Raw genomic sequence first — 14,033 nt, forward strand, 5'->3', positions numbered from 1 at the left:
CCTACTCCGTGCCATAAAATGCTCTTTCTTGATTAAGCCAATATTACTGGATTTATCAATGTTTCAAAGTTTGTGACTTTCTATAAAACAAAGTTCAAATCTGAATTAACTCACAGGTTGTTCCGATGGCTCATAAGTTTATGTTGGTAAAATACTTTTGCCTCTCAGAATAAAACCAGGCCAGGTGCGGTGGCTGATGCCTGTAATCCCAGAACTTTGGGAGGATTGCTTAAGGCCGTGAGTTCAAGAGCAGCCTGGGCAAAATAGTGAAACCCTGTCTCTACAAAAAAAAAAAAAAAAAAAATTAAAAAATAGCCAGACATGGTGGCATGTGCCTATATTCCCAGCTACTCAGGAGTTAGAAGTGGGAGTAGCATTTGAGCCCAGAAGTTCAAGGCTGCAGTGAGCCATGATTGTGCCACTGCATTCCAGCTTGTGCAACAGAGTGAGACCCTGTCTCTAAAAATAAAATTTAGATGTAAAAAAAGAAGAATAGGCCGGGCGTGGTGGCTCATGCCTGTAAACCCAGCACTTTGGGAGGCTGACTCAGGTGGATCGCCTGAGGTCATGAGTTCGAGACCAGCCCGGCCATCATGGCAAAACCCTGTATCTACTAAAAATACAAAAATTAGCTGGGCATGGTGGCAGGCGCCTATGATCTCAGCTACTCAGGAGGCTAAGGCAGGAGAATCATCACTTGAACCTGGGAGGCAGAGGTTGCAGTGAGCCGAGATCACGCCATTGCTCTCCAGCCTGGGCGACAAGAGTGTGACTCCATCTAAAAATAATAATAATAAATAAAACCATAGGTAAGTATAATGAGGGAGAAGATACTGTAATTTCTGCTCAAGCTAAGAAGAAAAAGGTAAAGCAATTTGGGGAGATATCAAGCTATAAGTAAATGCCCAGAAACATAGTGTGCTGTACATGTAGTAATCTACTTCATGATCATTACCTTTGTTAAGGGCTCATTATATAAAGGCATAACAGAGAAATCAAAAACAAACAAACAAACAAACCCCATCTCCCAAAAGACAGAAAACTGTCTCCTTAATTAGAAACATTTCTCTTTAATTATAAACTTTTTTGAATCCTCAAAAAAAAAGTTCATGGATTTTGGTACTATTGAGAACCTGTCACAACCAAAGTTCAGCTCACTCTTCAGAGAGCCCTCTTTATTTCTTATCTTCCTCTCTATCTCAGCCATTTCCCACATTGTTTTCAAGCTGTATGTCTTTTCTTTCCTGGCTGAGTTCCCAAGTCGTGATCATCGCTTAGTGTCTGACTTGAGACTCTGTTAGGGGTGGGGTCCTGCTGCCTGAAGCACAAAGCATGGCAGGGTCGGGTTCTGGCGTGTGGTTCCCAGCAAGGGCGCTGAAGACAGGCAGCTCTTCCCTGGCATTCTGCCCTAGCATAGAGTGTGCCATAGTTCCCATGAATGGCTGTCCTGTGAACAATGAGAGGACAGAAGGGAGCTGTGCAGGCTTCCTTCCAGCTGCAGACGCCAAAGCATACAGAGGGCCTGCTGACTGCAGCTGGGGAGTCCTGAAATGGCCTTGCATTTATGTGAAGTGCTCATCCAAGCTGCGATCCATAACAGGGCCATTATAAGGACACCTGAGATTCTCTCATTCACTGCAGCACAGCCTCTTGCCAGTGTCTCTCATCCCCTGCAGCACAGCCTCTTGCCAGTGTCTCTCATCCCGCTCTGCTGAGCTCTGAGCAATATTTAAATGAATTGGAGGCAGGCCAGGAGTTATTTTCCCTTCCCCTTTTCTCTATTTTCTGACTTATTCTCTCAGGGCTTTCTGTTCTCATGACACAGTTTTTACAGCCAAAGGTCAGTACATTTCTTTTCAAAAGTCCCGTAGATCCACCTCGCTCCTGGCATCCTTTCACCTTCTTATGAATGATGAAGGTGAAATAGAAAAGGTGAACCTTTGGAGAAGGAGGAAACACAATTTCTCCCCTGCGCTGCCAGACACTTCCTTTCATTTCTTTGCTGCCACACCGTGGCAGCAGATTTGCCCTTAGATTACAATCAATGTGAAGCTAAAACAAAGCTATAGTCAAATGCTAATAGATTCTTGGACTCTGGGACATTTTCAGAGGGAGGGTGGGAGTAGACACAAGAAGAAATCAGGGTCTGGGCATGGTGGCTCACGCCTGTAATCCTAGGAATTTGGGAGGCCGAGGCGGGCGGATCACCTGAGGTCAGGGGTTCGAGACCAGTCTGGGCAACATGGCGAAACCCCACCTCCACTAAAAAAGTACAAAAATTAGCCAGGCATGGTGGCGCATGCCTGTAATCCCAGCTACTTGGGAGGCTGAGACAGAAGAATCGCTTGAACCCAGGAGGCGAAGGTTGCAGTGAGCTGAGATTATGCCACTGCACTCCAGCCTGGGTAACAGAGTGAGACTGAAGAAAGAGAAAGAGAAAGAGAAAGAAAGAAAGAAAGAAAGAAAGAAAGAAAGAAAGAAAGAGAGAGAGAGAAAGAGAGGGAAAGAAAGAAAGAAAGAAAGAAAAAGGGAGGGAGGGAGGGAAGGAAGGAAGGAAGCGAAGGAAGGAAGGAAAAGAGGAAGGAAGGAAGGAAGGAAGGGAGGAATGAAAGAGAAAGAAAAAAGAAAGAAAGAGAAAGAAAGAAAAGAGAAGAGAAGAAAGGAAGGAAGGAGAAAAAGAAATCAGGGAATAATAAAAACTACCACTTGTAAAAATACATATTGTGTGCCAGGCATTGTGCTAGATACCAGAGATTCATTGATAAGTTAGGTAGAGGTGGTGTTCACCTGATAACTCCATTTTTCAGTGAATAGATGCCTTGCTCATAGTGGGGACTCAACATCATTGAATGGAAATGTTTGCTAGTAGGTTGAACATCAGCAATGTTTGCTCTAGATTCTCCTGCTTGTGTGTGCAATAGTTTAAGAAATTCCTTTGGACAGTAATACCATGGATCTAGCCTCTTAATGAAGAATACCCAAAGTACTCCTGGCAGAGAAACTGGCAATCACTTTGGGTGGTAGAGCATAGCCTCCTACCTCTAGATTCAGCGTTCTGCAAATTCAAAGAGGAGAGTGTTTTTTTGTTTGTTTTGTTTTGTTTGAGATGGAGTCTCTGTTGCCCAGGCTGGGGTTCAGTGGTGCGATCTCGGCTCACTGCAACCTCTGCCTCTCCCGAGTTCAAGCGATTCTCCTGCCTCAGCCTCCCTAGTAGCTGGAATTACAGGCACCCACCACTACGCCCGGCTAATTTTTGTATTGTTAGTAGAGATGGGGTTTCACCATGTTGGCCAGGTTGGTCTCGAGCTGCTGACCTCAGGTCATCTGCCCGCCTCAGCCTCCCAGAGTGCTGGGATTATAGGCGTGAGCCACCGCACCTGGCAAGAGGAGAGTGTTTAAGTGCAGTTCAGAAACTATGAGCGAATATAAAATGCTGTTACACTTAGCACTACTTCAACTAAGCCCTCTAATTGCTCCTAGATGGCACCCACTTCAGGAAGAAGTTATGAGGCCTATTTGATGGAGAGTGAATATCACACATCCAGATTTGTTCAATTGGTACCTCCATTTTTCAGTTAACAGAGAGGCTGATCTTGCACGTGATAGCTACTCAGACATCTGTTAAATTGAAATGTTTGCTAAGCCTGCCTGATAAATTGTTTTGATTTGGGTTTTGCTATTTCTTGATAAATATGCCCAACAGTTTAACAAATCCCCATTAACATTAATGCCCTGGATCTAGACTAATAAGAATAAACAAATTTCCTCTCTCTCTTAAACTGAATTTCTTTAAAACGTTGCTCAAAATCAAGTTTTATGGCAAATTTCATCACTTAGTCTGAAACTTAAATCTTATTTTTGTCATGTTTTATGTGATCTGATCAGATGATATGGCCCCAAACAAAGCCATAACATCAGCTTGGCCAACTATTTTCCTTAATCACTCTTGTAGTGCTTTAAGACCACATTGTTGGCCGGGCGTGGTGGCTCACACCCATAATCCCAGTACTTTGGGAGGCCGAGGCAGGCAGATCACCTGAGGTCAGGAGTTCAAGACCAGCCTGACCAACATGGAGAAACCTCGTCTCTACTAAAAACACAAAATTAGCTGGGTGTGGTGGTGCTTGCCTATAATCCCAGCTACTTGGGAGGCTGAGACAGAAGAATCACTTGAACCCAGGAGGCGGAGGTTGTGGTGAGCTGAGATCGTGCTATTGCACTCCAGCCTGGGCAACAAGAGCGAAACTCCATCTCAAAAAAAAAAAGAAGAAAAAAGAAAAACACACATCTTATAGGGGAGATATTTGCCATGTTTTTCTGCCTCTTTATGAGCCTGACATAATCAGTGAGGAAGTAGCCAACCTTTCCAGGTATTTGAATGTTGTAAGGCCTCAAGGAATCCATTTATTAAATTATAAACCCCCTAACTCAAGCTACAGCTCCCGAAAAGGCAGGAGGGTGGGTGGGAAGAGCAAGGTCCTCACTGCAGAGCAGCTTGGGGCAGCACTGTGACTGACAGCACATGTCTGGAGTCAGACCCATCTACATCCCAGGGCCATGACCTACTTGAGCAAACCATGTATGATTTCTGTGCCTCTGTTTCCTCATCTGTAAAATGCAGATTATCAGGCTGATGATATGATAAAAATTATATTAGTGCCAGGCTCAGTGGCTCACACCTATAATACCAGCACTTTGGGAGGCCAAGGTGGGAGGATCACTTGAGGCCAGGAGTTCAAGACCAGCCTGGGCAACATAGCAAGATCTTGTCTCTTAAAAAAAAAAAATGACAGGGTCATGCCTGGATGATGGAGGTCACGCCTGGGTCATAATAGGGTGTGGTAGTGCACACCTGTAGTCCCAGCTACCTAGGAGTCTGAGGCAGAAGATTGCTTGAACCCAGGAGCTCAAGGCTACAGTGAGCTATTATCACACCACTGCACTCCAGCCTGGGTGAAAGAGCAAGACTCTCCAGCATGGGTGACAGAGCAAGATCCTGTTTCAAAAAACAGAAAAATAATAAATAAATTATATTAGATATATAATAGGTTAGCTTACGAAAAGCATTCAGTAAATTACCATTGATAACATCACTCCAGCAAAAGCCACTTCTCTGGGCTTCCATTTCTTCATATGTGAATTGGAAAGTTTAGGCAATCATGTCTAAAGCCTATTTCAGCTATAATCAAAGTCTCTGGTTATAAATAACACCACTACAAGCAAAGAGCTGATAGATGTCGCTTTTTCTCTATTCCAATACACAGTATCAGAGCCTAGACAACAAAGGGGGACTTCATCTCTACTAAAATTTTTTTAAAAGTTAGCCAGGCATGGTGGCATGCACCTATAGGCAGGAGAATCACTTGAGCCCAGGAGGTCAAGGCTGCAGTGAACTATGATTGCACTACAGCCTAGGTGAAAGAGTGAGACCCTACGTCAAAAAATTAACAAAAAATACATAAAAAACAATACATAGTATCAGCACTTTCTTAAGTTTGTGATTTTAAATGCTCTCTCTTAAGTAATCCACTGAAAGATGTTTTTTCTGCTGCCTGATGATTGCAATCAGTGCTATATTAGTCTAGGGCTGCCATAACAAAGTACTACAGACTGGGTGGGTTAATCAACAGAAATTTATTCTCTCGCAGTTCTAGAGGCTGGAAGTCTGAGATCCAGGTGTCAGCAGGGGTGGTTTCTCCTGAGCCTTCTCTCCTGGGCTTGCAGATGGCTGTCTTCTCCCTGTATCTTCACATGGGCTTCCTTCTGTGTGCATCTGTGTCCTAATTTCTTTTTATAATAACACCAGTTATATTGGATTAGGGCCCACCCTAATGGCCTCATTTAACATTAATTACCTCATTAAAGGCCCTTTACAAATACAGTCACATTCTGAAGTACTGGGAATTAAGACTTCAACATATGAACTTTTGCAGGGAACATAATTCATCCTCTAACAAGTGCTCTCTAACAAGAGTGTCTATGCTTAAAAGAGATTGCAGCAGAGTTCTTTACATCCCTCAAAACATTGGTATATTAAAATGATGACATCATGCTGATCCCAGCAGTATGAGCAAGAAGTGGCAAACATGCTGGAGGGGTGCCGTAAGCCCTCTGTAAGACCCACTTTGGAAGGTGAGAGATAAACCATAGAAAGATTTAGGGGCTTGCCTCATCAATATGGTATTTAGGAGTATGGCGGTCAGGGGCATACTGGGATACTCCTGCAAAGTAAAAGACAAATTGCTACTTCTTGCATCCCTCACCACAAAGAATGAAGCCTGACTGGATCCTGGAGGCAACAGTTCCACACTCAGGACTACTTTTCCAGTCCATATGCCAAGTGACACAGAACGCTCCTCACTTTGAATGCGGCCTAGAGCAGGAAGGAGCTCTGCAGCAGGCCCAGGCTGCAGGCAAAGAAGCCTTGCTTTGGACCATATGGTTCAGCAGGCCCAAAGATGATGGAGGTATCAATGGTGGAGGAGATTCAGTAAGGAGTTTAATCAATGGTGGAGGAGATTCAGTGAGGAGTTGATGCCAGGCTCTAGAGGGAGAGTCACAGTGCAGGCTTGGGGGACCTGGAACAAGGATATCCTGTCTGTTACTGGGCCCTGGAAGAGACTGAATGTTTGACCATGGAACAGCAAGTGCCTGTGAATCCAGAACTGCTAGTCATGACTTCTGGCTTCTGACAAACTCATCAAATCATAAGATCAGGCAAGCCCAGAGACAATCTATCATAAAATGGAAATCATACATCTGGATCGAGCCCAAGCAGGACAACAGGGTACAGGTAAGCCACATGAACAGGTAGCCAGACCTTGGTCATGCACCATGGTCACACCAGTACCCCTCCCTCAACTTACACTAATGGCCATATGCAAAGAGGGGAGGGTCTCATACAACCAGTTGAAGCAGGAAGAAAATGCGCAAAATTGACTTATCTTGGGTTGGCTCAGTGAGTAAGTTCAAGCCACAGATGGATGGCAGCGCCACTGTAGCCACACTCTGGGGTGACCTTGAAAGACAGTGGAGACAGGAACCCTTCCCAAGGGGCAAAACATTGAGCATGCACCTGGGTATGTGTGTTGTGTAGAAAGAAAAGCAGCCCAAGATAAAAAAATACATCTGGACTCATGGGAAGCAGCAAGTGACCTGTGTCAGGAATCTGGAAGGCCAGGGACATGGAGGTCTGGGGAAAAGGCATTTGGGTGGGCATATGGGAATGGGTAAAAAGAGGGATGATCTCTGAAGTACATGCTGTGCTCAGCAGAAAGCATCCACCTCTGAAGACGCACCGATAACTGCACAGACAAAGTGACTCCCCCTGTTGACATTAGCCAGCCCTTGTCATCAGCCACCCCAGGAGTGGAAACATAGGCACATAAATGGACTGGCCATATTGCCAGAGATGGATGCCACACATGGGCTCATCTTCATGGACACTCAGTGCCCTTTCCTGTTCCTGATTTTAATAAACATGCCTCTAGTGTTTCTCTCTAAAATGCTGGTTTAGAACTAAGGCATATAGGCTGGGTGCAGTGGCTCACTCCTTTAATGCCAGCACTTTGGGAGGCCAAGGCGGGCGGATCACCTGAGGTCAGGAGCTTGAGACCAGCCTGGCCAACATGGAGAAACCCCGTCTCTACTAAAAGTACAAAAATTAGCCGGGCATGGGGGCGGGTGCCTGTAATTCCAGCTATTCGGGAGGCTGAGGCAGGAGAATTGCATGAACCTGGGAGGCAGAGGTTGCAGTGAGCCAAGATCGCGCCACTGCACTCCAGCCTGGGCAACAAGAGTGAAACTCCATCTCAAAAAAAAAAAAAAAAAGAAAAGAAAAAAAGAAATTGGTCTGCTTATGTTTTCTATCACTAGAAAATTCTGGTGAACTGTGATTTCCTATATAACTATCTAGTTCATGAACATTTTCAAATGTATGTACATCGTGATTTGCAAAATGTCTCTGATTTTCTTTTTTGCGGGGGGGGAAATGGTCCCACTTTGTCACCCAGGCTGGAGTGCAGAGGCACAATCTTGGCTCACTGCAGCCTCAACCTCCTGGGCTACAGGTGCACACCACGAGGTCCAGCTAATTTTTGTTGTATTTTTTGTAGAGATAGGGTTTTGCCATGTTGCCCAGGCTGGTCTCGAACTCCTGAGCTCAAGCAATCTGCCCTCCTCCCAAAGTTCTAGGACTATAGGCATGAGCCACTTGGCCCAGCCCTCTTACGGTTTTATAAATTTCTTCTCAACAAGTATTTCTCCCTCATCATATCTTATTTTGCAGATATGCAAATCTCTATGAGGTTTCATAAGATATGCTCATCATACAGATATGAGCACAGTGCCTCATGCCTGTAATCTCAGCACTTTGGGAGCTCCAGGTGGGAGGATCACTTGAGCCCAGGAGTTTGAGACCAGCCTGGGCAACATAATGAGACTCCTACTCTACAAAAAAGGAAGTCACGTGTCACTTAACAACAAGGATACATTCTGAGAAATGCATCATTAAGCAATTTCACTGTGCAAACATAGAGTGCACTTACCCAAACCTAGATGATATAACCTACTACATACCTAGGCTTTATGGTATAGCCTATTGCTCCTAGGCTATAAACCTGTACAGCATGTGACTGTACTGGATGCTGTAGGCAATTTTAACACAATGGTATTTTTGTATCTAAAGATAGATACCTAAAGATAGAAAAAGAATAGTAAAAATACTGTGTTACATGGCCGGGCACGGTGGCTCATGCCTGTAATCCCAGCACTTTGGGAGGCTGAGGCAGCTGGGTCACCTGAGGTCAGGAGTTCGAGACCAGCCTGGTCAACATGGCGAAACTCCGTCTCTACTAAAAACACAAAAATTAGCCGGGTATGATAAGTGCCTGTAATCTCAGCTACACGGGAGGCTGAGGCAGGAGAATTGCTTGAACCCGGAAGGCAGAGGTTGCAGTGAGCCGAGATCATACCACTGCACTCCAGCCTAGGCGACAGAGATATACTCCGTCTCAAAAAAAAAAAAAAAAAAAATTATGATGTTACAGTCTTATGGGACCGCTGTTCTGTATGTCATCCATTGTTAACCAGAATGTTGTTGTTTTGTAGCACATGACTTCATTTGGTCTTTCTTCCTTTTTTTATTAATTAAGTCAATGGTTTGAATGCTTTGTTGTTTTTATTTCCCAAAAAACAGTATTTTGTTTAAACAGTATTTTGTCTGCTATTTCTCTATTCTCCATCTCATTAGTTTCTGCTTTTATTTCATTATTCCCTTCCTTGTGCTTTCTTTTTTTTTTCCCAAGCCAAACTGTATCCAGCTTTATTAAAAATACTTTCCATAAGCAATCATGATATTTCAGGCAGGACATGGGCAGACAATCGTTAACAGTATACAACAACTTTCAAACTCCCTTCTTCAATGGCCTACCAAAAATCAGAAAGCCACTATAAAACCCAGTGAAGTCTTCATCTGATGTTCTGAACAGGGAAAGTTTAGAGTGAGGGTTGACATTTCGTGTTTAGCATGTTGTTTAACAACTTTTCACAAGCCAACCCTGACTTTCAGGAAGTGAAATGACAATGGCAGAATTTTTCTGAAGACCCACAGTCTAGAAATGGAACCACTGCTCTTTTGACAGGTGCCACCTCAGTGGCATCACTGGAAAGTCCAGGTTGCCTGACACACTGGTAACCAATGACTGGGGGTAGGTCCTAACGGATGTCTGGGCTTAAGGGAGTTAAGTGTATGCTGAAAGATGGAAAGGGAGAAGAGGACATAAGGACGTATTTGTTTTTCCATACCACAAGGCTTTTGTGCCAAGGTGGCCGTGTGTGTCAAAGTCCAGGAATCCCTCCTCCTGGGAGCCAAGAGGAAGTCTCTCAAAACTAGAAGGGAAAGGTGTTTTCCCCACATCAATCCAGCTTCGGAGACATTCTATTAGTGACATATGCCCCTCCCCAACAAAACAACAATGAAGTGTTCTGTGTGCTAACAACATAGCTTAAAAAATAATAATAATAAAAAATTAACACAAAATTCTGCATTTTTATAAAACTTGATAGAAATAGTATTTCAAACTGTACAGTCACCAGAAGTACACGGTTATCAAAAATGCACACACTTTACTTGGCATCTCCAGCACCTTCAGCTTTCTGTGCCTGGTCTGTTTTGGCATCTCCGTTTTCTGCAGGGTTATTCCCCTCCTTGCCAGCAACAGCTTTTCCCTTTTTCCCTTTGGGTACTGTCTCTCTATTCTACGCAGGGGCCTTTTTAGGCTTGGGCTCTGGTTTTGGAGGAGCAGGTTTAGCAGACAACCTCGCGGATCTACTCTGTGGTTAGTCCTTCACCTGGGCTTTATCTCCTCCTTTAGTATCCCCTTCAGCCTTTCTCTTGGAAATGATCTCGGCGGCGGCGGCGACGGCAGCGGGACGTGGGCGTGGGCACGGGATGCAGCGGCGCGCGGGCTTTGGTTGGTCCGGGGGTCGTTCTCGCCTCTTTTTCTTCACATTGTGCTTTCTTTTGATTTACTTTTTGGTTCTTTTTCTGGCTATTTGGGTTGAGAATACAATTCATTAATTTTTATTGTTTTCTTTTAAAAATTGTTATATATTTTTTAATTTAAAATTTAAAAAAAGACGGCTGGGTGCGGTGGTTTACGCCTGTAATCGCAACACTTTGGGAGGCCGACGCCAGTGGATCACCTGAGGTAAGGAGTTCGAGACCAGCCTGGCCAATATGGTGAAACCTCATCTCTACTAAAAATACAAAAATTAGCCGGGCGTGGTAGCATGCCCCTGTAACCCCGTGGTGGCATGCCCCTGTAATCCCAGCTAGTCGGGAGGCTGAGGTGGGAGAATTGCTTGAACCTGGGAGGCAGAGGCTGCAGTGAGCCGAGATCGTGCCACTGCACTCCAGCCTGGGTGATAGAGCAAGACCACTCTCGAGGCCAAGGCGGGTGGATCACGAGATCAGGAGATCGAAACTATCCTGGCTAATACAGTGAAACCCCGACTCTAATAAAAATACAAAAAATTAGCCGGGCGTGGTGGCGGGCGCCTGTAGTCCCAGCTACTGGGGAGGCTGAGGCAGGAGAATGGCGTGAACCCGGGAGGCGGAGCTTGCAGTGAGCCGAGATCGCGCCACTGCACTCCAGCCTGGGCGACCGAGCGAGACTCCGTCTCAAATAAATAAATAAATAAATAAATAAATAAATAAATAATTAAATTAAATTAAAGAGATAGGTGTCTCACTATGTTGCCCAGGCTGGTCTCGAACTCCTGGGCTCAAGCAGTCGGCCTGCATTGGCCTCCCAAAGTGCTGGGATTACAGATGTGAGCCACAGTGCCCAGCCTGTTTTACTTCTATTTACATAAATGTTTAAGGCTATTGCTATTCTTCTGATGACTACTTTAAATGCATCCTACAGATTCATATATGTAGTACAGGTTGAGTAGCCCTTAACCAAAATGCTTGGAACCTGAAGTGTTTCAAATTTTGGGTATTTTTGGATTTTGGAATATTTGCATATAAATAATGAGATATCATGGGGATGGGACCCAGGTCTAAATATGAAATTCATTTATTGGACCACCTGTGGTTGTTCAGCATTACCATCATTCTGAATGTAAATGACACTGAATATATATGCTACCGATAGCAATCATTTTCTTATACTTATTCACACGTAAGTAGCTAAAAACAGTTAAAAAAAAAAAGTAAGATACTATTAATACAGTAAAAGAGGCCGGGTGCCGTGGCTCATGCCTATAACCCCAGCACTCTGAGGGGCCGAGGCAGGCACATCACCTGAGGTCGGGAGTTCGAGACCAGCCTGGCCAACATGATAAAACCCTGTCTCTACTAAAATTACAAAAAAAATTAGTCCGGGCCAGGTGCGGTGGCTCACGCCTATAATCCCAGCACTTTGGGAAGCTGAGGTGGGCAGGTCATTTGAGGTCATGAGTTTGAGACCAGCCTGGCCAACGTGGTGAAACTCCATCTCTACTGAAAAAAAAAACCCCACGAAAGTCAGCCGGGCATGGTAGCAGATGCCTGTAGTCCCAGCTACTTGGGAGGCTGCGGCAGGAGAATTGTTTCAACCCAGGAGGCAGAGGTTGCAGTGAGCCAAGATTGTGCCACTGCACTCCAGCCCGGGCAACAGAGCTAGACCCTGTCTCAAAACAAACAACAACAACAAAAAATTAGTCTGGTATGGTGGCACGTGGCTGTAATCCCAGTTACTCAGGAGGCTGAGGCACGATAATTGCTTGACCCTGGAGGCAGAGGTTGCAGTGAGCTGAGATTGCACCACTGCACTCCAGCCTGGGCAACAGAGCAAGACTCTGTCTCAAAAAAAAAAAAAGTAAAAAAAATATCTTCAGGGTAACTTGTGGCTTCATGTTGGTGCTCAAAAAGTTTTGAATATGGGAGCATTTCAACTTTTATTTTATTTATTAATTATTATTATTATTATTATTTTGTGATGGAGTCTTGCTCTGTCACCCAGGCCGGAGTGCAGTGACCCCAATCTCGGCTCGCCGCAACCTCTGCCTCTTGGGTTCCTATGCTTCGTCTCCCCGGTTCAAGCAATTCTCCTGCTTCAGCCTCCCAAGTAGCTGGGATTACAGGCATCTGCCACCATGCCCAGCTAATTTTTGTATTTTTAGTAGAAACGAGGTTTCACCATGTTAGCCAGGCTGGACTCGAACTCCTGACCTCAGATGATCCTCCCACCTCAGCCTCCCAAGGTGCTAGGATTACAGGCGCAAGCCACCATGCCTAGCCCAGATTTAAAATTTTTGGATTAGGGATGCTCAACTTGTATTTAAATTATAATTTATTTATTTAAATTCTGTAATTTTTATTCATAATTTCCCTTTCAAGAGTTGTTTCATAGAAATGTGTTTTTTAAAAAAAATTCTGCTGTTAAGTGTGATTTTCTGATTTGTTATTAATTCTGAATTATATTGCATTGTAATCAGAGTGTGTTGTTATGAAACTTATGCTTTTTAGTGACATAATACATGATCATTTTTTGTGATCATTCTATTAGCACTTGAATCTCTATTATTGGGGTATAAAATTAAATATATATATCCATAAACTCTACCTTATTGATTTTGCTGTTTAGATTTTCTATGTCCTCACTCACGTTTAGTCGACCTTGGTCTGTCTTCTAAGAGTGACGTGTTAAAGCGTGCTGTCATTGGCGTGCTTCCGTTTCTCCTTGCATTTCCTGTTATTTTTCCTTCCAAAGGTACTCATTGTTGGTAATTGTGGCTTTTACTTTAAAACATGTACTTCTTCATATTTGATGCATTTTGGCTTAAGTTCTACATTAATATCAAGACCACAGCAGAGTCTGGGCATGATGGCTCATGTCTGTAATCCCAGCACTTTGAGAGGCCGAGGAAGGTGGATCACTTGAGCCCAGGAGTTCGTGACCAGCCTGGGCAACATGGTGAAACCTTGTCTCTACAAAAAAATACAAAAACTAACCGTAACCAGGCATAGTTGTGCGTGCCTATAGTCCCAGCTACTTGGGAGGCTGAGGCAGGAGGATCACGTGAGCTTGGGAGGTTGAGGCTGCAGTGAGCCATCATCACACAATTGCCCTCCAGCCTGGATAACAAAGTGAGACCCTGTTCCCCACATCCCCCCCCCCCACAAAAAAAAATACCACAGCACTTGTTTTCATTTCCCCATTCCTGTATTTTTATCCTTTTTCTTACATACAGAATATAGTTGATCTTGTTTTGTAGCCAAATTGGAAATATTTTCATTTCATAGGTTAAACCCATTCCCATTTATTTATTTTTTGTTAAAATTTTACTGTGTACGTGATTATTTGCTTTGTTTTCACCCATGTGATGTGTTTTCTTTGCTATTTTTAAATTTTCTCTTGGCATTTAGGAATCTTTGTATTTTTCAAGCAATTCTTTGATATCTTTGCACTTTTCTTCCCTTTTTTAATAATATATAGGTTATCTTTTATTATTTTTTATTTTTTTAATCAAATTAATTTATTTTT

At 43.9% G+C, this 14,033-nt stretch overlaps 1 pseudogene; it reads right to left on the reverse strand.

Annotated features, from left to right (window-relative positions):
• Positions 1 to 10,039: 10,039 nt before the first annotated feature.
• On the reverse strand, positions 10,040 to 10,521 carry LOC107974255 (non-histone chromosomal protein HMG-17-like; annotated as a pseudogene).
• Between the last annotated feature and the right edge of the window lie 3,512 nt (positions 10,522 to 14,033).

The sequence above is a fragment of the Pan troglodytes genome, chromosome 1 (assembly GCF_028858775.2).
Source record: "Pan troglodytes isolate AG18354 chromosome 1, NHGRI_mPanTro3-v2.0_pri, whole genome shotgun sequence".
Lineage (NCBI taxonomy): Eukaryota > Metazoa > Chordata > Mammalia > Primates > Hominidae > Pan > Pan troglodytes.